The sequence below is a fragment of the Microcebus murinus genome, chromosome 11 (assembly GCF_040939455.1).
Source record: "Microcebus murinus isolate Inina chromosome 11, M.murinus_Inina_mat1.0, whole genome shotgun sequence".
NCBI lineage: Eukaryota > Metazoa > Chordata > Mammalia > Primates > Cheirogaleidae > Microcebus > Microcebus murinus.
The window spans coordinates 4,512,145-4,536,774 of record NC_134114.1 but is presented as its reverse complement, the minus strand read 5'-3'; the positions used below and the strand labels follow the sequence as shown (position 1 = coordinate 4,536,774).

Sequence of the window (24,630 nt, the reverse complement as noted above, 5' to 3'; positions counted from 1 at the left end):
GATGCTAGAAAACAAAGGGTCACCAAACGTGAGCTCATGGCCGGGAGACCAGGGTAAATCCAGACTCACACTGACCGATACTCCTGCTACTGGAGAAGTCCAAGATCAGGTCCCTGAGGACTAGCTTCGGAGGGGCAGGAGGGGCAGGGAAATCCCAGGAAAACACAGCTGCGGAGAAGCCCTCTTCCCAGCCAGGCTGACTCAGAAGGTCTACACCAGTGAGCTCCAAATTCTGTGCTCGCTTGGTTAGGATTGAGAATACACTGGAACCAGCCCAGGTCCAGTCTCTGCCTGCCACTTCCCCATCCTCACTTTGTGCTGCAAACCCAGGCAGTCGTGCAAGTGTGCAGCAGCACACATGCATGCCAATCACGGTGCCCTTGGCAGGTGCCAGCTGGATCTACTAGAGATGCCAGAGCATTGATTCGAAACACCGGAGTGCGAGAACAATGGAAAGAACAAGGATGCAGTAACAAGAGTCATTGAGCCACTCATCCCCCCACCTTTGAAGTCTCCTCTTCTGTGAATTACCTTTTTGTGCCATCTTTTTCACTGGAGGGTCCAATACACCCATTATAATCATTGACCACAGATTGTAAGAGACAAACCAAGATGTTTTCTGTGCAAGACAGTCAGTAGCGCTTCATGATTCAGAAACATGCCAGTATCCTTGTCAATGTTATATATCAGTCAGCAGTTGCAGGGAATCAGGGTATAGTTTTTACTCAGAGCCTCGCCATGAATTGCAAGACCTCCTCAAGTGGGGTAATTTGGAAGCCTGGTGATCCATAGCTTCTCAAGAGAATCAACATACGATTACAACAAAAAGAAAGTTTAGCGATGTTGATAAATATCTGATTTATTAAGAGCATCGGCAGTTTTTTTCTACACCAGAAATAACCAGCTAAGAAATGCACTAATAATAATTAAAATTATCCCTCATAATAATAACATAACCCACAAAATATCCAGGAATCATCTAAGACTATATGAAACTTTTGCGGGGGCATTTCAAACTTTAATGATGGACATCGAAGTTGACATGAATAAATAGAAAATAATCCCTGCTTCCGATGGGATGACAGTATTGTAAAAAAAAAGGCAGCTCTTCTCGTATTAAGTGATACATCCAATGCAAACCCAATCACAGTTCTAGTTGAATTTTTTTCTGAGGAACTCGATAAACTTACTATGAAATTTGTTTGGAATCTAAAAAGGAAGAGTAAGGTGGGGCTTGACCTGCTAGATACCAGCACGTTCTGCAGAGCTGCAGCAATGAACACAGTATGGTATTTCTGAAAGAGAGAAGGACGGATGAAACCGAACACAGAGCTCAGGGGCGACTCCAGCACATGGCATGGGTACCACCTCCTTCGAGTACCAGGTGATGATGGGAATGACATCTTTGTACTCTGGAGGTGGAGAAAGACTCATTTACATCTCAAAATACCATAACAGAAAAGACTAGCGATGAATTTAATATCAATAATTCCAAGATAAATATTTCTGCTCAGTGCTGCTTGGGAGATGGTATCTATGGCGTCTAAAACCAGTAAGTGAAAAATAAAAGGTGATTGTAGGAAAGGAAACATTGAAATTCATAAGGAAAGGGTAAGAACCTCAACAGGAAAATGAGCAAAAGGGCACAAAAAGGCAATTTACAGAAGAGGAAACTTCAGAGACTTACAAAAAGAGAGGGCTGTTGAAACCCACTAGTAATTAAAGAATTGCAAATGGAAAGACACTATCACTTTACACCCATTAAAACTCACTTTAGGTGTTAGACTTGCAAATGTTCCATGGCTGGATAAGGGCCCTAGAGCCCATAGAGCCTTCCCACGCTCCCGGGAGGAGCATGGACAGGTGTAGTCATTTCTTAGAGCAATCCGAGAGAATTAGCGACCTGCCTGAGGTGCTCCTGGCAGGGCTCTTATTTGGTTGGGGGTGGAGGCCGGGTGGGTGGCAGACAGAATGTGGCATAGGCACATGGCAATGGTTGGCTTCTCTGTCCACTTGGTGGGCTCCCCCCCCCCCCGCCCCCCGTTATTCGGCCAAGCCCCCGCCTGGGTGTTGCTGTGAAGGATTTTGCAGGTGCGGCCAAGGTCAATGATCAGGTCACTTCAGGTAAGGGAGGCCACGCGGGATAGCGGGAGTGGGCCCGCGGCAATCATCGGAAAGGCCATGAGACCAAAACCGAGGCTTCGCTGAAGAAGAAGAAATTCTGCCTGCGGACCGAGTTCCAGCTGCCCCGGGTGACATGGGAGCAGGTCTGTGTCAGCACCGCGGGGGAGCAGGGGTGCGCCAGAGGGAGCGGGCGGGAGAGACCGCAGACGGGGCAGTGCAGGGGTGGGTGGAGCTGGGAGGTTGGGGCTGAGGGTGCAGGTCCCGAGAAATGAGGCAGCTGCATGAAGCGTGTGCACACAGGCACACACATGTGCACACACACATGCACACACATGCACACGTACACACACATGCACATGCACACACGTGCACGCACACGTGCACACGCACATACATCTGTCCGACCTCCCGCCATGGGGCTGTGCCCAGATGGGAGACGTATGTTCCCTGTTCCCTGCCCAGGGCTGGTCGAATGCATTCTTCTTCCTCATGTGTGAGTATCTAACCCAACTACCCAGAACGCTATTTCTTAAAAAATACAACAAGACCTTTCTGTGTAAACTACAGCTGGCCCTCTATCCGAGGGTTCTGCATCTGCAGATTCTCCCAACTGTGGATAGAAAATATGTGAGAGAAACATGCGAACAATTAAAAACAACAATACAACAATAAAAAATAATACAAATTAGAAAAAATACAATATAACAGCAATTTACATAGCACTGACATTGCATTAGGTGTTACGAGTAATCTAGACATGATTTAAAGTACATAGGAGGATGTGCATAGGTTATATCAAACACTACGCCATTTTGCATAAAACACTTGAGCATCTTTGAACTTTGGTATCTGGGGGTGGGGGGTGGTCTAGGAACCAATCCCCCATGAGTACCGAGGGACAATTATACTTCAAATTTAGTGCTCAACTGGAGAAAAGTGCAGCGGTATGGTCACAGTAACTGACCCCAGTTTTATTTGGGGCATAAATAAAAGACAAACATTTCCACCTCTTTTGGAGTCTGCTTCTAGCTAGGAAGATGCAAGTTGAAGTGTTGTGTGAAGTGTCTATGAACTATCTTTAAAAAACAGAGAGCATCACCTTCTTTCCTCCTGTCCTCTTTCCTGTTATCTGAAATATGGACATGATGGCCGGAGTTTCTGCAGCTGTTTTGGACTCTCAGGACTGGCAATGCACTCAGGACACCAAGGAGACAGGTGGAAGTGGCAGTTTCGATGCAGGCCCAGGGAACTTGCGTTTCTGGAGCCCGTCACTCTTCCTTTCTCACTCTGTGGAGCCAGCTGCCCCGGCAGGACCAGGCCACACCTGGCCGGGCCGTCCTGCCCCGGGAGGCCCTGCACCTGCTGGCTGGCACCTGCTCTCCCCGGCAAACACTGGCTCCTGCACTGACGCTCACTGTTGTCGCTTGGGTTTGGCAAACGCATCCCACAATATTTACACCGGCATTCCTCCTCTCTGGGAGAGTCTTAGCACACATCCCTGCAGGGAGGACCTCAGAGCTCTGGTGAAAAACAAACCGGCCTTCCGTGGTTGAACCGGCACATCTGAGGTGACTCGACCAGGAGTCCCTTCTCGAAGGCTCTGGGGGAAGCGATCCTGCCTGGTTCTGACTGGCTCTTTCTGCCCCTGGCAGCCTGACCGACCACGAACTCACCCCTACGTCTTTCTTATTCAACGCCCGGTCTGCACTGACCCTTCTAGCTGCGTAAGAGAATAATGTGACATTCAAGCCTCAGAGCAAAGGCTCCTAAAGAGCAGAGATTCTGGGGCCACGAAAGCAAATCCGCCATCCTACTGGTGCACCAGACCCTAGAGCCTTCTGGGCTCTCACGAACCCTGCTGACAGGGAGCTTTTGGAGAAAGCACACCTCCCTGAGAGTCCAGCTGTGTCCTTGTTTTAGTGATGCAGAATAGTATTTTTCTAGTTTTCTTAGAATGTCACTATCTGCTGCTAACTCAGTGGGTTGTAATGTGGTGAAAACTTGGCCGGTTTTCTGTTCCACTGTTTGAGTGCGAGTGAATGTCGCGGCTGGTTTCCCGGGGAGCGGCCCGGCTGATGGGGCGGTTTGTTTGTAGCTGACACACCCCAGTCCTCACGAGGCCCCTCCCTCGCTCTCGGGCGCTGCCCCCGGCAGTGACGTCTGGTCCTGGGGACGAGGCCACTGGCTCCAACACGTTTCTCTTCCTAAAACCTTCCATTGCAAGGGATGCAACTGGGAGTTTCACCATCGCGTAATGCCACATGTCAGTGACAATTACAGAACAATGAAGACAGATCAAAGCTTGTCAGAGGGGGAAAAAAATAACCCTTTCAATACTTTGAAAGAAAAATAAACAGGACCCAAACCAGTGTGTCATCTGCTAAAAGAGATGCATTGGGGTCAAGGTCACACTCAAGTCCTAAGTCCATACATGCTCTCGGGGAAAGCAAGTGACGCTAGGAGTGGCAGGGGCGGGGGAGGGTACTGACTGGTGCGATGGCGCCCTGAGGTTCTTCACCCTCTGTGGGCCCTGAGCTCTCTGACCAGCATATGGGGTCCCCAGGGGACTGTCCCCACACCAGCCCACACACAGATGGGTGTATCGTCAGGGCTTTCCGGAGAAACAGAGTCAATAGGCCGGAAACTCAGGGAAGAGCCAGCGTTACTGTCTTAAGTCTGAATCTCACTGGGCAGCAGGCTGGGAAGTCAGGCAGGGGTTCTATGTTGCCATCCTGGGGACAATTCCTTCTTCCTTCAGGAAACCTCAGTCTTTGCTCTTGAGGCCTTCGACTGATTAGACGAGGCCCACCACACCGCGGAGCATCAGCTGCTCTACTCAAAGTCTACTGATTTAGATGTCAATCACGTCTAAAAAATACCTTCACAGCAGCACCCAGACTCGTGTTTGACCACATGACTGGGCACCACAGCTCGTGATTCTGGAAACTTCCCACCGGTGACCCTGAGTGGGCACGGCGGGCTCTTGGTGGGGGCTCAGGGGGCTGTGGCTGCCACTCCCTGCTGGCTTGCAATGGGCGAAGCGTCCCCTCCTAGCTGTGGAAGGGCAGCCCCTCTCTCCTCCCCGGCCTGTGTGCTGTGCCGGGAGGCCCAGGCCCCTGCTGTCCACGGCAGCCAGCGCTGACCTGGGGCCGGGCCTCCCGCCGCGGTGGGCTGTGCTCGGCCGCTGAGCAAGGACACTCCACGTTGTCACAGCACTACCCGGAGTCTTGCCTCTGTGATCACCCAGGATGCCCTGGCGTTCAGGTGAATAGATTGCCTGACAAAATACAGGATGTGCAGTTCAACTGGAATTTCAGATAAAAGCCAATATTTCATTTTTATTTTTATTTTTGAGACAGAGTCTCGCTTTGTCGCCAAGGCTAGAGTGAGGGCCGTGGCGTCAGCCTAGCTCACAGCAACCTCAAACTCCTGGGCTCAAGCGATCCTCCTGCCTCAGCCTCCCGAGTAGCTGGGACTACAGGCATGCGCCACCATGCCTGGCTAATTTTTTCTATATATATTAGTTGGCCAATTAATTTCTTTCCATTTATAGTAGAGGTGGGGTCTCACTCTTGCTCAGGCTGGTTTCGAACTCCTGACCTTGAGTAATCCGCCTGCCTCGGCCTCCCAGAGTGCTAGGATTACAGGCGTGAGCCACCGTGCCCGTCTAAAAGCCAATATTTTAGAATAAGTATGTCTCATGCCACCTCTGAGACATGCTTAACACTAAAACAACATTTGCTGTTTGCCTGAAATTCAACTTTAAAACTGGGAATTCTGTATGTTTAATTGCTGAATCTGGCAACCCTCCTGGGGTAGGACGTATGTCCCTACAAGGACACTACTCAATAATTCAGGAATCCTTCTCTTTTCCAGGCTGCCATGGGACCAGCCCTTTCCAAGGCCCCCTCAGAGACTCTGGGAGTTTGTTCCTTCACTTGCCATTCCTTCTTGCGACAGATGTTCATTGCCCACCTGGGCTCTGCCCTGGGGAGGTCAGGATGCCCACGGTCCCTGGCAGGGGGACACTGCAGACCAGGAAACAGGACTCCCAGGACAGGGGCCGGTGGGGCGGTCGGGGAGCTGGAGGATGGGCAGGATCTGCAGAACCTGGACGGATCGGGTGTCCTGTGCCAGGCAGGGCCCGTCTGGCCCTGGCCCATGCCAGGACCTGGGCAAAGCTCACTCTGTGGGCAGAGGGGGTGAAGCTGGGTGGGAGGGGAGGGGAGAGGCGGGGGAAGGGTGATGGGCATTTCTCCGTGCCAGGGACGTGGACACACCGCTGTCCCCGTCTGGAACCACAAGCTCCAGTGTAATAAACTAGGAGGGCACACAGCATGTCGGGAAAGTTCTCAGATTCAAAATGGAGTCGGTTGTGTCAAGCCTGGCACATGGGGCCTCTCGTGCCCTGCCTGCCTGATAACAGGGGCGATCGATCACAAGGCATTTTCCCAAACCGCAGCTCACTGCGCGGGTCGCACAGGGACGGGCAGCAGCACGAGGACAGACAGCCACTTTCACAAGAACGGTCGCCCAACGCACTGTCTCGGAAGCCCAGGGCAGAACCACAAGGGCCTAAGCCTAACGCCGAGATTACAAACTGTATCTCGCAACGGCTGACACTGGCGAATCAGAACTCGCCGGCGCCAGTCAGATGCTGCCAGCGCCAGCGAACTCTCTTTCAAACCCACCTGCGTAACCTCCTCTTTCCCCGACAGGCCCTCACCTTTTCATTGCTCTCTGCATGTACTGGAGCCACCCTGGTCTGCACATGTGTGTGGGTTGCAGTCCTACTTGTATGTCGTTCCAAATAAAATCTTTTTCTTTATTTTATTTTATATCTATTTTTTAGAGACAAATTCTCACTCTGTTGCCCGGGCTAGAGTGCTGTGGCTTCAGCCTAGCTCACAGCAACCTCAAACTCCTGGGCTCAAGGGATCCTCCTGCCTCAGCCTCCGGAGTAGCTGGGACTACAGGCATGCGCCACCATGCCCGGCTAATTTTTTCTATATACTTTTAGTTGGCCAATTAATTTCTTTCTATTTTTAGTAGAGACGGGGTCTCGATCTTGCTCAGGCTGGTTTTGAACTCCTGACCTTGAGTGCCAGGATTACAGGCGTGAGCCACGGCGCCTGGCCTAAATGAAATCTTTTCATTTAGAGATTCACCACCCTGCATTTTTCAGGTTGATATAATCTGGTGTCCTAGAAGTGGGGTTTGAAGCAGATTTGCCTGGAAAGGTCAACCGCCCCCTGGGACTATTCCTGTGGTCCCCGCACTCAGGCTGCCGGAGCCCCTGCTTCCAGGGGGTCACCCCCACCCTGGTCATGAGTCTTTCTTGCACAGAACTCTCATATATTTTTTTTTTCTTTTGGTTGAGTTCTCTGGTTTTACGTGGCATTTGTTTTGAGGGGTCTTTCCCATTTGAGGGGTCTCCTCCTGTTTATGAGAGGCCCCTAGCTTATGAGGAACCTCCTCCCTCCTGGAAGGAGTCTTGTGCTGAGAGGGCCCCCCCCCTCCAGTCTCTGAGAGGGCTCTTCCTCCTGGTAAAGCAGGCTCTGCGGTCCGGTCCTCCCTTCCCCGTGAGCGCACACGTGACTCTTGGTGGCCTTGTGCACACCTGGCATCTTGGCTTTTGCGTGTTGGACCTTAGCGCCAACTTGCCTAGATAAATGTACGGATGGGCAACATGGGCTACCAAATTCAAAGGCAAGGCCAGAGAGAGTTCCCTCTTCTGGGACCCCCAGCTGGTGACACCTGCAAACATTCAGATGGGGACATTCAGAGAGTTTGTTTTTCTTAGAACCAAACAAGACCACAGCTGTGAAGTCATGCGGCCCACGTAGAAGGCACGTCTCCATTTGCAGCTCAAGGCTCCCGATTGCACCCGGGGACCCAAAGGCCGCCTTGCTGCAAAGACTGCCGCAAAGCCACGGAGACGGTCCTCGTGGACGCCCCTTCCCACGCCTCCTCCTCCTCCTCCGGATCCTGCTCTCAGCCCGGATCTCTTTTCTCCCACACTCCTCAGCTGATCCGGCGCACTGACGACTTAGCTAAAGACGCTTGAAACACAGCAGGTACAAAAAAGTGATCTTGACCTTCGTGCTGTCTCTTAAAAGCAAAAGATGAAATTCCCAGAGACGTCTTCCCTGCACTCGAAGGAAAGGCGGCACGCTGTGTTCCCAAGGACGAGGAATTAAAGCCACAAGAACGCTTTTGTTAGATTACCTCTTATCTTTTAAGCCTCCTCTCACAATTTGGTTCACAGCCTTTGTAAAATTACCTGTCCGGGCAAAGGGAAGATCGTAGAGTGCAACCTCGCTCCATGTTGTCGGAAATAGAATTTGAATTCAACTGTCTTCATACAAACTGGTGAATTTATATTACCATGTTTTACTCGTGACTACATTTTTAAAGCAAAAGCTGTAAAGTCTTTATTTTTGTTCATGTGTATGCTTATGTTTTTTTTTATGTTTATATGTTTTATGTATATAGTATTTTTCTACGAAAATATATAAAAGAGTGCTGTTGGCTTAAAGGGAAAAAGAAGTAGTACTTAAATAATTTATCACAAATATGGTAATTAACCTAAGTGCCTTTTTAGTTCACCTGACTTAAGTAAATATTTGATAAGTAAGTTGATTTTAAATTTGTTGGTAAAATAAAAATGAAGATATCTTTAGAATTTTTAGCACATTTTATTTTGTTTTTTTCTCTGGTAAACATTTTAAAATCATAAAAGGGTGAGTTTGACCTAAAACCCAGTGTGCAGATGAGAGTGCAATGTGGGATCTATTGTTTCCCGTGGATCAGGAACAACGATTTGATTTTAGGGTTTTTCTTTGACAGGAAAATAATGACTAGCTCTGCCTGACATCTCAGTGTTCATAAGTAATGTAGGTACAACTGTTAAAAATAACAAATTAGGTGAATGTAAATGGGATGAACATTTATATAAAAGCTTTTCATGTAATTTGAAATCTCAAAAGTTATGTTGAATTAAATAACAGAGATTCGTAAAATAGCTGAGTCACTTCTAAATAAATTAAAATACTGAAACTGTAATTGCTAAACATAGATTCAAGTTTATTTTCTTGGCCGGGCGTGGTGGCTCACGCCTGTAATCCCAGCACTCTGGGAGGCCGAGGCGGGCAGATTGCTTGAGGTCAGGAGTTTGAAACCAGCCTGAGCAAGAGCGAGACCCCGTCTCTACTATAAATAGAAAGAAATTAATTGGCCAACTAATATATATAGAAAGAATTAGCCGGGCATGGTGGCGCATGCCTGTAGTCCCAGCTACTTGGGAGGCTGAGGCAGGAGGATCGCTTGAGCCCAGGAGTTTGAGGTTGCTGTGAGCTAGGCTGACGCCACGGCACTCACTCTAGCCTGGGCAACAAAGCGAGACTCTGTCTCAAAAAAAAAAAAAGTTTATTTTCTTTTGGTTTCTTAAATTGTATGAAAAGATGAAAGATATTTGGCTCTATTAGTCAATATGTAGTATTTCACATCAAAAAATGTTCTAGAAAAATATGGTTTTAGAGATGATAAAAAATATATATTCATGACATATTAATATATAATACTTCAAAATTACTTACTTCCTGTGTTTCTATAAGAAATTAGGGTTACTAAAAAATAAAGGTTATAATTAATATATGTAATTCTGTATATAAAATATACAAACAATAATTTTTGTATGATAAAGAATTTTGTGTGGTATCAATGATACGGGGGAAAAAAGTGAATTTTTGTCCCAGGATAAAATGACTGGTTGTTCCAATATAAAAAAGAGTGGTATGTGAGACAAGACTGGGGGCTCAAGAGAATGATGGAAGGTCCAGGCTGGTCACCGGGGGTTTAGGACGGACGGGACTCATACAGGGAGTTATGTGTGTGATTGTGTTGGCCGGGCTTGGGAGGAATCGTTTATAAATTGTTCTAAGAACTGAGCATTGGTGTCAAGGGTGCACTGATAACGGACTGGAGTCTGGTTCTCTATGTGAAGACAATAACATTTTCTTAGGATTTTTCTTTTTTTTTTTTCTGAGACAGAGTCTCACTCTATTGCCCAGGCTAGAGTGCAGTGCTATCAGCCTCGCTCACGGCAACCTCAAACTCCTGGGCTCAAGCAATCCTCTGCTTCAGCCTCCAGAGTAGCTGGGACTAAAGATACACACCACCATGCCCAGCTAATTTTGTTCTATTTTTAGTAGAGACGGGGCCTTGCTCTTGCTCAGGCTTGTCTCGAACTCCTGAGTTCAAGCAATCCTCCCGCCTTGGCCTCCCAGAGTGCTAGGATTTTTTGGCGTGAGCCACTGCGCCCAGCCAGGATCTTGAAGTGCTCTTAGTGAAAAAAAAAAAGAAAAAATTGTAAGAGGTTTTGATTTTAATTCTGAAATCTGTTTCTTTACATTTTCAACCATCTTCCCAACTGCATCTTCTTCCTGTTTTACAGTTTCTACCAAATTTCAAGTTGAAAATGTTAACCTCTTAATTTAAAATGATAATTTTATTTCTCAAGGTAGATTTTTTCCTCTTAAAGGTTTTCAGATTCAGTAGCTCAAGGGTGTGGCTTTTTATAATGCACATCTCACTACACTGGATTTGCAGTCCATGCATTGTTGCCTTCTGATCTTCTTCCTTCTCCCCAAAAAGGCACATCTTTTTGCTTAACTAAAGGTGTGATTCTCTCCCTTAACTCTTTTTTGGTCAGTTTTTGTAGCTCTTCACTCCCCTCCCCACCAGTTCTGGCTCTGCTATTGTGCTCTGATGCTGACAATGTTTGTCCTGAAGACCTAGGAGAACGATGCTTCCTCCAGTAGAACTTGATTCTGTATGCTAGGATTTTCACGTTGTTTCTAAATTGTTCGTTGTGGCCAGGCACGGTGACTCACGCCTGTAATCCAAGGACTCTGGGAGGCCGAGGCGGGCAGATTGCTTGAGGTCAGGAGTTCGAGACCAGCCTGAGTAAGAGCGAGACCCGGTCTCTATTAAAAATAGAAAAAAAAAAAAATAGCTGGTCAACTGAAAATAGAAACAAAAAATTAGCCAGGCGTGGTGGTGAGCATCTGTAATCCCAGCTACTCGGGAGGCTGAGGCAGGAGGATCGCTTGAGCCCAGGAATTTGAGGTTGCTGTGAGCTAGGCTGATGCCACGGCACTCACTCTAGCCTGGGCAACAAAGAGAGACTCCGTCTCAAAACAAACAAACAAATAAACAAATTGTTCTTTGTAACCAGGCAATTTCACATACTTTTACTTTTTCTAAAAGCCATGCATTCCCCTGCTCAGGTACTGGATTTCTTGTTTATATTATTCTTCTATGGTATGGCGTATACTCAGACCCTAGGCACCCAGTCTTCCAGCGTCTAATTGAGTTCAAGTACCTTTCCAAACCTAGAAGGTTTGAGTCCAGGTTATCCAAACGTGCCTCCCATAAGGAGGAGCCGTCATATTGCAGGAAGTTTTTCTTTACCTTTTTAAGTAAGCAGCCTAAGAAACAGAGATTTTGTGTTTTAAGATAGTTTCTTGTGTTTTGTGCTGTGTTTATTAGGTTTTTGACTACTTGGGGAAACTAAGTCATCTCTAATACGGGCCTAAGTTTTTTTTTGCCTCTCAACTATGTAACTTTTTATGTTTGCTTTTGAAGTCTTTTAAATATCATTCTAATTAAATAAATGACTATTATTTCTTAATGACATGTGATTCCATCTTAATTAAATGTTTTAAGCCTTTAACATCTTTGACAGACTTCCCCGAATTGAATTCTAATTAAAGTCTTTTTAACCTAAAATTGACTTCGGGATTTTTCAGTTGGGCCCCTGAAAAGCCTCTAAGTAGGTGTCTCTCATTAGACTTATTTGATATGTTGTATTATATAAAAAGCACTGTCCAATAATAAAGTGATACTGGATCTTCTTTAGCTAATGTTTATATGGATATGCTATTGATGTAAATGTTCTGAAAATTATATACAATTTATTAAAGTCTAATGGTTTTAGCGTGATGCTGTCAGCCATGATTCTGGCTGTCATCTTAAAATGCTGCATGCAGGAGAAATGACCGAAGTCCCCTGTCAGTTGCTGGACTTTCATCAGATTTTAACTGCGGCTATTCTAAGCTTTGTCGTCTACGGTGTTTATTCTTCTCTAAGGGCATCTGCAGTCAGATTCATAAAACGGACTCTCACGAGCACTCTTAAATGCAGGTTTCTAGTCCTGTGCATTGCTTCTGAGTTCTGGTTATCTACCTGTAGACTGGGCTAGATCCCGAATTCCAGTTCCTTCCACTATCTGGCTACAACCCTCCCACTAAGCACGAGAACTGCTCTGTTCCTAAGGCCCGACAAGCTGAAACCGAACGCATTTCTAGGGACAAATCTTGTGCCCCATGTGGGGACCATACGGAGAGTTCACCGAATCACTCCACGCCTAACCAGAGACATTTGAATTGCAAAACTGCCGGCGTCCCAAAAGACCCACGAAACAAGACTCCGTGGCACAATGAGATTCTTACCCCTCCCCATGCCCAGCTTTTTCACCCGACAGCGAAGTGCTGTAGTTAAAATTTCACAGTCGGGAACTGCAGTGAGTAACTTGACAAAAATGTGACCTAAAACTCCCTTTAGTCCACCTAGCGGGTAACCGTGACAACGTCCTAACACAACTCGCTCAAGCTGTAGCAAGACGCCCTTTTACACAGTTGGTGCTCTCTGCTTTAGTTCCACCGAGGCACGGAGTGCTGCTCGCTGGCTGTGACAGGCCGCCCCCAGCTCCTCCCAGGGTCTCTTGATTTGTTTTGTCGTTTCCTTGGTCTTGGACTCCTGGTCCGAGATCACTATACAACCTGAATTCATTATCTCCTGCCGGTTTCCCTTAGAATCCTTTCCTTTAAACACTGCACCTGTTGCCTGTCCAGCCTCTGCAGGAATGACACTCTTGGTGCGGCAGTGCCGGCCCAGCACTTCAGAGTGACCGCTGACACCCACGGACTGAACATAGCTCCATAGTGGACTCCGCGTAGATGCAGCCTGGGAGTCGCTTTCCCCAGACTCTCGTGCCGCTCAAAGGTGGCCGAGAGCATTTTGACACCGACTCCGAGTTAGCAACCACTCCCCTGATGTAGGGCCAGACCGGCCACCAGGAACAAGGCCATCCCGGCACCGAGGGACAGTCAGCACCTAACTGTAAGGGTAGGTGATCAGTGTTACTTTCAGAGAAAAGTCTTGATCAGAAGGGGGAAAGGTGAAAGTTGTATGATTGAGACCGCAGTTGCTCATGTCGGAGCCGGGGAGGCAGCGGAGGGGAGGGCTCTCATGCACTATTCGTCTGGATAGTTCTAGCACAAAATAGTTCTCAAACCGTAGCTCACCGCATGAGTCACACAAGGACAGCTAGCAGCACAAGGACAGATAGCGCTCATACAAGAACTACTGCCTGACACACTGTCTCAGAAGCCAGAGCAGAACTACAAATGCCTGACCCTCCCTGCAAGATTACGACCCGCAACTACCGACACTCACCGGTCAGAGCTGGTGCCTGTCAGACGCAGCCAGCGCCAATGAACTTTCTTTCAAAACCACCTGCGTAGCCTCCCTTTCCCCCAACAATCCCTGATCGTTTTCTTTGTTCTCCAGATATATCAGGGCCCACCCTGTTCTGCATGTATTATTGCAGTCCTACTCCATCCCTCTCTTTCTGTTTTATGTTGATAACATACAAGGTGAGGGGCAGGGAGGTGCAGGGCAGGGGTGGGGGGGTCACTGTCACAGACAGAGTGGCTGGGAACGGGCCTCTCTGGGCAGGTGAGGGTGGATAAAAGGCTGGCAGGTGAGGGTGGGGCAGGCAGGTGTTGGGGGCAGGGGCGCTCCAGGCAGGGGAAGGGCTGCAGCAAAGGCCAGGACACTCCAAGGGCCAGGGGAGGGGCGGGGAGGGGGCCCCAGCAGAGAGGGAGGGGACGGGAGTCCCATCCTTGGGGGTCGCCTTCAGGCTGCGGCTTTGCTGGTGAAGAGAGTGGCTCAAGGGTGTTCTAGAGAGGCCTGGCGTGACCTGCTCCAGGTCCTCGTGAGCCACTCTGCCGCTGAGCTGAGAATGTTAGGAATGGTCAGTGATCCCCAGCTGCCTGGCCTGAGCCACTCTTTGTGGGCCTTTCTGGTCTTAGCACAGAGAAGGGGCCCTCCAGGAGCAGGACAGGCCACGGGGCCAGTCAGGGCCAGGGCAGCAATCAGCCTGGGCGTGAGGGGGACCGGGGTGCCCAGACTGGGGACACGGTCCTGGGTCAGGGGTTGGAACCCAGTGGCTGTTGGCCGTGGGGGAGGGGCAGAGGCGGGGAGGACTCCAGCTTGGGGGGAGGGCAGGTTGCAGTGACCATCGCGGAGGGAGGCAGCACAGAGACATATACGTTCATGCAGACAGCAAGTCCCTTGGGGACTGTTGACCAGACGTGCCGTGAGGGGACACGAGGGCCTCCAGCCAGGATGGGAGGGGTGGCCGGACACGATCCGGGTGCATCCTTGTGCAAAGGTCTCAGGGGGAGGCCCCAGACCAGCCTTGACCCCACGTGCCTCGCCACCCCGCACACACCCTCACCAGGCCCTGCCGCGAGTCTCAGCATCTCCCCACACCCACGGCCACCATCAGCTCTGTGAATGGCCAGCTCCCCGCTGGGCCCTGCCATGGTGGTCGCTCTGAGTCCAGGGCAAGCAGGGACAGTCAGAGCTGGTCAGTCCCGGGCTACGGCTCCTCTTTGTTCTAGAAACACAGCCCGGCCCGCCCCATGCTTGCCAGGCCCAACGTGCCTCCAACTGTCCAGCCATTCCTGGGCCCCGCGACCTTTGCCCCAGCTGCCCCCTGCCTGGGACGCACCCCAATCCAGCCGGCTCAGCCCAAAGGTCAGGAGGGGTCCCTGACCATTGCTTACTTCCGCCTCTTCCTCTCCCGCCCCCCTGCCCTGCCATCCTCTCCAGCTATGTCCGTCCTTTCTCCCATGTCTCATTCCTTCCGGTGACTTCTCTCCCCCGGGAGAGGTGGCTTCCGCCAGGGCACGCAGGGATTTTGTTCATTCTGTCCCCAGAGCTCAGAAGCTGCATGGGCACCTCGGACAGAGGCCACTGCCCCCAAGGTGGCCTTCTCAACCCCCCTTCCCCTCCCGAGCCTGGGCACAGACACCCTGAGGTCAGGGGCTCCTGGGCCAGTGGACTGCACCGGCCTTGGGCACCCCGTGCCCTGCCCCGCCCTGCTGAAGGGCCTTTGTCAAACCCTTCTCGGGTCGTCCTCACCTTCAGCATCCCCTGTTCCCCGTGGCCTCCCTGGCTAGAAACAGCTGGGCCCGGGCACCTGCTCCATGTGTGTGCCTGTCAAGGCCCCTGCTCAGGTGGCCTGCAGGGACCTGTGTGCAGTGGCTTAGAGCAGCACACCCCTGTTAGCTCACAGTGCTGGCAGTCAGAAGCCCTGAAGCCAAGGTGTCGGCAGGCGGCTTCTCCTGGGGGTCCGGGCGGATGTGTCCCTTGCCTTTTGCAGCTTCTGGAGGGCACCTTCGTCCTCGGGTCCTGCGCCTCCTTTGGGTCACTCCAACCCTTGCCTTGCAGCCTCACATCTTGCCTGACTCCGACCCTCCCGCCTCCCTCTGATAAGGACCCCGTGATGACACTGGGCCCACCGGATAATCCAGGACGACCCCTCATCCCAAGGTCTTTAACGCAGTCACACCTGCTGCAGGAGGGTGTCCGTTAGGATGTCTTTGGGGGCTGTGACTCTGGGGCCACACCCCCCAGGCCTGTGTTTCCACCAGCCCGTGCCGTTCCCACCGTGGGCGGGTCGTGGTCCCTGTGGGTGTCCCGCTGGGCGTGGCCCGGCAGTTCACAGGCTGCCTTTTCAGATGTTCCCTGACCGCTGAGAATTCTCCTTGGTCCCCCTGAAGAGGGGCGAGGTGCCCTGTCACGGCAGGGACTTCCAGGGGACCTAACCAGGTGAACCCACAGGCGCTGCGGAGTGAACCTAACCAGGTGAACCCACAGGCGCTCCATGCAGCGCAGGGTCAGATTGGGGGGCTCCCGCCACCCCGTCCCGTCCTCTGCCGCACTTCGCGCTAGCTCCTTGGGTGTCTGGAAGCCCATTCTGCTCGCCCTTCACATCCTCTCCTGGAGCCTCCTGACATAGTTTCCTTTTCATTTCTGCTTTCTCATTGCTCCCTTAACCTTTTGTTTCCTTGTCGGTAAAAATGTGCAGGAAATACATGGCTCTTTCCCCTACTAAAATGGACAAAAAAAAAAAAAAAAGAAGAATCCATAGAAATAGAAGGTTGGGGAGCTCACGTGGGCCATTTGGGCCATTCTGAGCGATTTCTGACCCTTCCGGGCCCACCCAGGCGGCCCGGCTCCCGCCAGGGTCTCTTAGTCCCGAGGGGCCCCCGCCCGGCCGCTGAGAAGCGCAGACTCAGACCAAGCGGGACGGGGATCTTTCACTGATGTGCCCCTCACGTCCGCCCGATGTTCAGGATGAAGGGGGAGGAAGGGAGCTCTAGAAAGAGAAAATGAGACAGGAGGGAAATTACAAGGCTCAGCGCTCCAGCTCCAGACCGGTATTTTTGCCCGGGTCTTGCTTCTGTGACCGGCTGCCGCCCTTCTATTTGTGGCTGGGAAATGCCAGACTTCTGCCCGTGGCTGGGATCGGAAGGTGCGTGTCCTCCTTCCTGCGGGCGGCTCGAATCCTCCACCCCCAGTGTCAGCACCGAAGACTTTCCCTCCCACCCGCGTCCTGAGCAGGGTGGCCTCCAGGACCCAAGACTCCAGTAGAAATCGTGGGAATCGGGTTATCCCGGGGAGAGAATCGGTTCCGATGCAGTTCGATCATTTCACCTATCACCTGGTGTCTCATCTCGTCCTGACCTGGAAGAGCTCCGGGAAGGAAAGTAGCCGCGGTGGCCCAGACCCTCCGGCATGCTGGCACTCACAGTCTGACGCTGCCAGCCATGGCGAAGGTGGGGGGGGCGTCTGACCTCACTGCCCTCTTTTCTTGGTAGGGACCCCCCTCTAATTAAAATGTCCCCTCGTTCTGTGTCTGTCCTGACCAGGTCCTACTGATGCACCCAAGCCTGGTGAGCCGGGGCCGTGCGTGGGCTGAACTCCAGCCGGTGGGAGCAGACAGAGGCCAAGTGAGTCATGAGCGGGGCTGTCTAGTGTCAGAGCGAATCCCGAATGTGGACAGGGGCAATTAGGGAAGCTCGTTTCTCAGAGGGCTTCATGTCTCCTTGTGGTCACTGGTGACAAGTTTATAAGGCTGGTCGTTTTCCTTCCTGGAAAAGATTCATCTTTTTATACTCAAATTAGTTTTTCTGTTCTCTTTCTCCTGATGCACTAACCGCCCCCCAAAATGTCTGTGCCTGGCCAGGAGGGGGCTGGCGGTGGAGGGACATGAGTCAGGACTGTGGGAGCGTCCGCTGGACCAGCCGGCAGCACTGGCCACCCAGCAAACATGTAACCGCAGGGCAGGTATTCGTTACTTGGAGCAAACGCCGAGAAAAATCCAATTGCAGGGAAAAGATGCACTTTGGCAGCTGGGACTCACTCCCCTGATGAAATGCACTGTTCTGGAGTTGCCCTCTGTGGACCCCGAGACCCCAGCAGAACCACGTCGGCCTCGCCTGCCCGGCACCCCTGCCCCAGGCCCCCCACACCCTCCTGCTCCCCCCAACACCGTCTCACCCACGGACGAGGTCTCCACTCCTGCTGGCCGTGGCCTCTGGTGAACTGACCTGCTGAGTGGGGTCAGGCGCTGCCAGGTCTGGGGTCTGGCGTGAGTGCTGGCCCGGGGCTTGCCCTGTACCCGAGCCCCGCCCCACGCAGGAGCCAGGCTCCTGGGGTGGGGGTGTGATGCTCCTGGAGCATCAGGGTGGGGAGCCTGCAGCTCACAGAGTACGACGGGCCTTGCCCTGCAGCCGACGGCAGGCATGGGGGTTTTGGTATTAGTGCCAAGTTCCATGGTGACAGTGATGCCTATAGTGCTCCCCCAAAAAGATATGTCCACGTCCTAAACCCTGGAATGTTTTCTCTTATTTTGGAAAAGGGTCTTTGCTTGCGTAATTACGTTAGGATTTTGGCTGGGGAGATTGTCCTGGATTATCTGGCTGGCCCTAAATCCAGTGACAAGTGCCCTTTTCAGAGGAAGGCAGCGGGAGCTTTGGCACAGACAGAAGAAGATATGAGAGGGGCCGACACCGTGATCTTGGGCTGCTGGCCTCCAGAACCATGAAAGAATGAATTTCTGTTGTTTTAATCCACCCAGTTTGTGGCCATCTGTGTGGCAGCCCCAGGAAACTAATGCAGTGCCCAAGGGTACATCAGCCTCATCTCAACAGCTGGGCAAGGACAGCCCCCACCCTGCAAAACTCTACTAGAACCTGTTCTTCGTTTAGAGTGCAGCAGCTCACGGTTGGGCGGGCCAGGGCAGAATGTGAGGTTTGCCAGGTACATTAGTTGTGTAAACAAACGACTACAAATTTAGCCATTGAAAATGACATGTATTTATTATCTCACAATTTGCGTGGGTTAGGAGTACAGGCACATGGCTCAGCTGGGTCCTTTGCTCAGGGACTCACAAGTTTGCAATGCAGGTGTTGGCTGGGCTGCGTTCCATTCTGGGGACTGGGGACTTCTTCCAAGCTCAGGAGGATGTTGGCAGAATTCAGACCCTTGCGGCCATAGGACTGAGGTCCCTGTTTATTGCAGCTGTCACAGCAAGGGCCACCCTCAGCTCCAAGAGACTCCACAGTGCCCTGCCACACGGGCCCCTCACAACTTGGCATCTTCCCTCTTCAAGGCCAGCAGGAGAATCTGTCTCTTCACAGAAGGTCTAGGCTCTCTTTTAAGGACTTCCCTGATGAGGTCAGACCCACCCCAAATACTCTCCCTTTTGACTAGCCGGATGTCAGCTGATTAAGGTCCCTAATTACATCTTACAAATATCCTCTTCTTTGCCATATGATGTCACATAATCGTGGGATGATATCCCATTACCTCTGCCATGTCCTCTTAGTCTGGCCCCACTTACAGAGAGGGGATTACATGGTGTGACTCGTTGGGGAGGTCACCTTCTGGTGCAGCTGACACCCCTGGGGTGTCTTTCTTCCTTTCTGGTCTGTTCTTTGCAAGCTTTCGATTTCTTTCTAGTTCCCTCCCTTCCTACCTGGAGCCAGCTCCCTTACGACTGTGGGTGGATGACTTCAGCTCTCTGGTGTCTCTTCTTCCTCAATTGTAGCAGACACCAATGCTCCCTCAAATGCTGACACTAATGTAGCGTAAGGTGGGATGTGAGTGGGGACGACGGGTGGCCAGGGCCTGGTCCAGGGCCTGGCAATGGCACCTGAGGACCTGCTGCTCCGTGTCCCTGCTGCCCCGTCTGAGCCCCCTGTGGGGACAGGACCCTGCAGACTGCCCCGTGCCAGAGGCTGCAGAAGGCTTCTCTAAGGGCGGGTGGTTTGGAAACAGCCAGTAAAAAGGTCACACATTGACTTGCTGCCTTCTGTCCTGGATCTTAGGGACTTAGGGTGAGATTACTGGGGACACGGTAAAGGATATTATCATCTCTGCTTGGGAGGGCAACCTGCAAGGGAGCAGAGGTGCTAAAAGAAAATAAAATGGCCCAAGTCTGTTCTAATAGACACTAATGATACATTGCACATCTTATCAAAAGACAAGAATAAATTCAAAAACATAGTAAACTCATTGATACAGAAATATATTATCTAGCAATTTCTGCTTCACACTTACTATTTTTTTGCCAGAACAATTAGCAGTTTTGACATGGCAGAAAACCAGAAATAAACACTTTCTATATGCGTGATGAGTTTCAAGTGAAAAGCCCTCTCCCCTGTGAGGTGCTGAGGGATCAGGACAGTGATGGTGGGACCTGAGCTTCCATTCCAGCCTAGACCCCCGGCAGCTGAGGGAGATGTCCTCGTGAGGGACTCTCGGGCAGATGCGAGCTGTGTCACTGGCTTGGGCTTCACCCAGGTGCTCAGAGGAACCCTCAACGCTGATGAGCTCATCTTATGAGAGGCAGGAGAACTCGTTGTGTGTCTCTGGCCTTCAGCCCTTTGGAAGCAGGAGGAACTGCCTCCCTAGGCCCTTTCCTGGGTCCCACAGCCCAACCTAAGCACCTACAGAAGGAATAACCCAGCCTGGGGAAAATGTAAAGGGGAAAAAAAAGATGTTTCTATGTAAGGCCAATAGGGTAGGTCTATCCATCTATCCCTGCATCCATTTGTCAATCCATCGGCCATCCATCTATCCATCCATCCATCCATCCATCTATCCATCCATCTGCCATCCATCCATCCATCCATCCATCTATCCATCCATCTGCCATCTATCCATCCATCCATCCATCCATCTATCCATTCATCTATCCATTCATCTGCCATCCATCCATCCATCCATTTGTCAATCCATCGGCCATCCATGCATGCATCCATCCATCCATTTATCGATTCTTCCATCCACCATCCATCCATGCATCCTCTGCATCCCACATGGTTTCTGTCTGACTTTTCCCACCCAAGCACGAAGGCCCTGTGTACTGCCCCAGCCCTATGGGAGAAGACCCTAATGTAAGTAAACCCAAAAGGAGGGAAGAATCCAAAGTGACCAACCAAGTGAGCCAGAACTCCCAGAAAACTGAATCAAAAGAAAACTCCTGTTTGTAAGCCCATGTGTTTACCTATTTGCTCCTCACCTGCAAAGCTTCACCCCATAGCAACCTGCCCTGAAATAATCCAGGTTCCCTTGGCCACTGTTAACATGCTTTCACTGAGGGGTGGGACCGTGGTACCCTCTGGGGGCTCGTGTGAGAACTATCGCAGGAATTACATTGTTTGGAAAGACACTGGTTTGAGTGCTGTTTTTGAAGCGATTTCCTTGGAATCCCCAGCCCACCAGCAACAACCTATATCACTGCTGTGGCTGCTAGATAGTTTTGAAAGCATAATTAGCAAAATCAGATTTTAAGCAAATCTGTGTCCTCCGTTCTTATATTATAAAATTACATGCCCTAATGTAGCCTGGAATGGGTATATCTGTATATCCTACTCAATGGAAGGAGAAATTCTTTGCTTTTTCTTTTTTGGGAGGACCATCATCCAGCAAGTAAGAGAATAAATTTGGGATCTCTCTCTCTCTCTTATTTTCCTAGGGCTGCCATAACAAATTGGCACAAACTTAGTGGCTTAAAACAACAGAAATTTATTTTCACAGGAGTCCAAATCAAGGCGTAGGCAGGGTTGGCTCCTTCTATTTTATTTTTTTTTAATCATCATGTTCCTATCGTCTTCTTTTTTTTTTTTTATCTTCATGTTGCTTATCTTCAAGATAGTGCCTCGTTCGTAGTTCCTTACTTTTGGTAAAAGTAAGAAGTACCATCTACTGTAAAATTATTGGAATCATTTAAAAGGGGTAAATTTTGTAAAGTTGCTAGAAATAGCCCTCAAAGTTAGAGAGTTAAAAGTTGTTTCAGGATTGACTTTAATGGAATGTTTTAGTGACACAGGAAAGTAATTGACCATGTTTAAGTAAAATCAGATTAGAAAAATCAATTGCACTTAACGCTTGCTTCCGATTTGTGAGCTGCCTCCACTGCCTACCAAATCTGCTGGCAGGGCTGCCAACAGAGATGAAATGAGAAGAGAGTTCTAAAAGGTCCTTGAGAAACTAAAAACTTTGCAAATGCAGGAGAAGAAATAGAAAGGGAATGATTTCCTATGGGAAAGTTTATTCATGCTGTTTAGAATTGCTTCCTTCCATTTCACCTTCTTCACCTTCAATATTATTTATCGGGAAACCTTTAATGACTTCAAAAGTCTTTTTAAAAATACTCTGAGATAGAGGCAGGACAATGGTACTTTAAGATGCAAGTCTGCCAACCTCCTCATTTGCTGGTAAATTAATAAACTTCTCTTCCCACCCTCCCCCCACCCCCCAAATACTCTGAGATCGATTTAAAAAGTTGTAATCTCAAAACTCACCATATTGTGACCTTGTTTCCCATACCCTGGCTAACTGCTACACAGTTACACATGATTCCTGCACTTAAAGGATGAACAAATGAAACCTGATCTATTTAAATTCCATTTTGGCAAGCAGCTTGTGTATACATCTGCCTTAATATCACTATGATTTCACTCGGTTTAAGTAAAAATAACTTGTTTCCAATTACATTTATTCTGGCATGGAATATACGTCTTTTAAGACAATGAAAGTTGAGCTAGAGAGTTTGCATTTTGTAGGGTTTGGGCCTGCACCTATCCTATGGACACAGAGAGCACCCTTTGCATGATCAGTATTAGGAACCAGGGAACAGGTTCTCTATCTATTGGGTCTTTTACTTTTGCTTTAAGAAAAATACATCCCGACCCGGCGTGGTGGCTCACGACTGTAATCCTAGCACTCTGGGAGGCTGGGGCAGGTGGATTGTTTGAGCTCAGCAGTTTGAGACCAGCCTGAGCAAGAGTGAGACCCCCATCTCTGCCAAAAATAGAAAGAAGTTAATTGGACAGCTAAAAGTATACAGAAAAAATTAGCCTTAGCTGGGCATGGTGGCACATGCCTGTAGTCCCAGCTACTCGGGAGGCTGAGGCAGGAGGATCACTTGAACCCAGGAGTTTGAGATTAGTGTGAGCTAGGTTGACACCATGGCACTGTAGGCTGGGCAATAGAGTGAGACACTGTCTCAAAAAAAAAAAGAAAGAAAGAAAGATACATCCCTGGACACAGATAATCCAGACCACTGCCTGTCACCTCTTGGAGACAGCTGTGGTTGTATACACTCTGGGGGAGTATGGCATTCGGCCCACTTCCATCTCTGTCACTCCACAAGTCCGGCAGCAGCACCCTATTGATGTCCATGACTGCACCCAAAGGAAAGGTTGTAAATTCACCTGGGATGAAATGTACAGCCTGAAAGTGGATCCTAGCAGCCAACTCAAGCTGTCAATGCGAATGCACCAAGTCAATCTCATTGTTATTTCCCAAATAATTTGCTGAGTTCCAGTTATACACCAGGCCCCAGGCTTCCTGCATCCTATATGTTTCCTGTCTTGTCTTGGAGACCTGCAGCAGGAGAGATGCACTTTAAATGTTAGTTTAGAAAGCAGAAGCTGCATGTCCATCTGGGAGGCTGAGCTGCTCACCTACACGTGGTAAGAGGTAAGGGCTTCAAGGTTGATTCCAAAGCTCATGCCTGCTCAATACTAAAATAGATGTTAAAGGAAAAGTGTGCTCTTGATCAGAAAATGATCTCAAATATTGGCAAAGGCTGAGAAATCACTCTGATAAACAGCGTAAAGACTGGAAACGAGCTTATATACTAGTGTAAAAAAATGAGCTGCTGTACCTTTTACATAAATTGTGCTTAGGTTACTTGAGAATTGCTACTTTCCAGAGTTGCTGCCACTCTGTAAGTTTTCCAAGGAAATGTCTCTGTAACTCCGTAGCGGTTCAGGCTGCGGTTTTGTGCCAAGCACGCTATTTCATTTCTGTTGAGAAACTTTAATGGGACTCTTTGGCAAACACATTTACAAATCTTTATAATGTGAATGGCAGCTGAAGGAGAAATCTCCTAAATCACACTGACGCTTAGTTAGGTTTGGTTCAGTTACATTTCATGGACTTTCATAGTGAATACCCGTGACATGCTCCAAAGTTTTCATTTGGCACACCACAGATGAGTGAAGCACACAGCAGCAGAGGGTACCACAGGACAGAGTCACTGACAATGGCCCAGAGGGGGTGACACACAGGGAAACCCAGAGAGGTCCTGACAACCACTGAACGCAGACCGTGCCAGGACACAGCAAGCGTTCTGTGCAAAGACCTTTATTGGTTTCAAAGCCTTACTTTCCAGAATCACTGTGTTTCCCATTGCAGTAGTGCTGCGGATTATTCGACTTGTGCCGTTCATCACCTCCCAGCGGTAGACATTTCTTTCCTATTTATTTTAGGCCACATGCATTATTTTTCTCTCCTTTTGAGGATCACAGAAGAGGATTAACTTTGGGAAGAGGACACACCGAAGTCTCACTGAGAACTGCAGTGATGGTCTGAGAGTTTACGGCAGCCCACGGTATGCAGATCAGCACCCCAGCATGGCCAGAATGGCAACTGCGTTCATGAGATGAACTCGCGTCGGCAGAGAAGGCAAGCAGGAACGAAACCAAGCACATCAGGTGACAGCAGCTGCTATTTTAGCTCAGTTAGTGTCATCGCCGGTGACTGCCAAAGATCTAGAAATACAAAATGATCGTGTGTCTACAAAGTAGGACAGTCCTTTAATTTACCTCCAGGAGAAGAAATGAGAAAGCAACCTCCTCCTGGCTTAGCTCTGCAAGAGAAACGGCGTGCGTGCACCGTGCAGGGTCCACTCCCTGGCTGCGGACGCCTCGCTGCCCAGGACGGCGGCCTTGCGCCTGACCTCCGTCCACGCTATTTGTCTAGCCCCGTCACAACCCTGACATAAAATCT

The 24,630-nt window shown here is 49.8% G+C and overlaps 1 long non-coding RNA gene across 1 annotated transcript; it reads left to right on the top strand.

Moving 5' to 3' along the window:
* The first annotated feature begins 16,707 nt into the window (after positions 1-16,707).
* On the top strand, positions 16,708-24,312 carry LOC105859943 (uncharacterized). Its single transcript, XR_012921747.1, has 3 exons — positions 16,708-16,795; positions 17,193-17,273; positions 24,150-24,312. It is a non-coding gene; the product is annotated as an uncharacterized LOC105859943 (long non-coding RNA).
* The last annotated feature ends 318 nt before the right edge of the window (positions 24,313-24,630 follow it).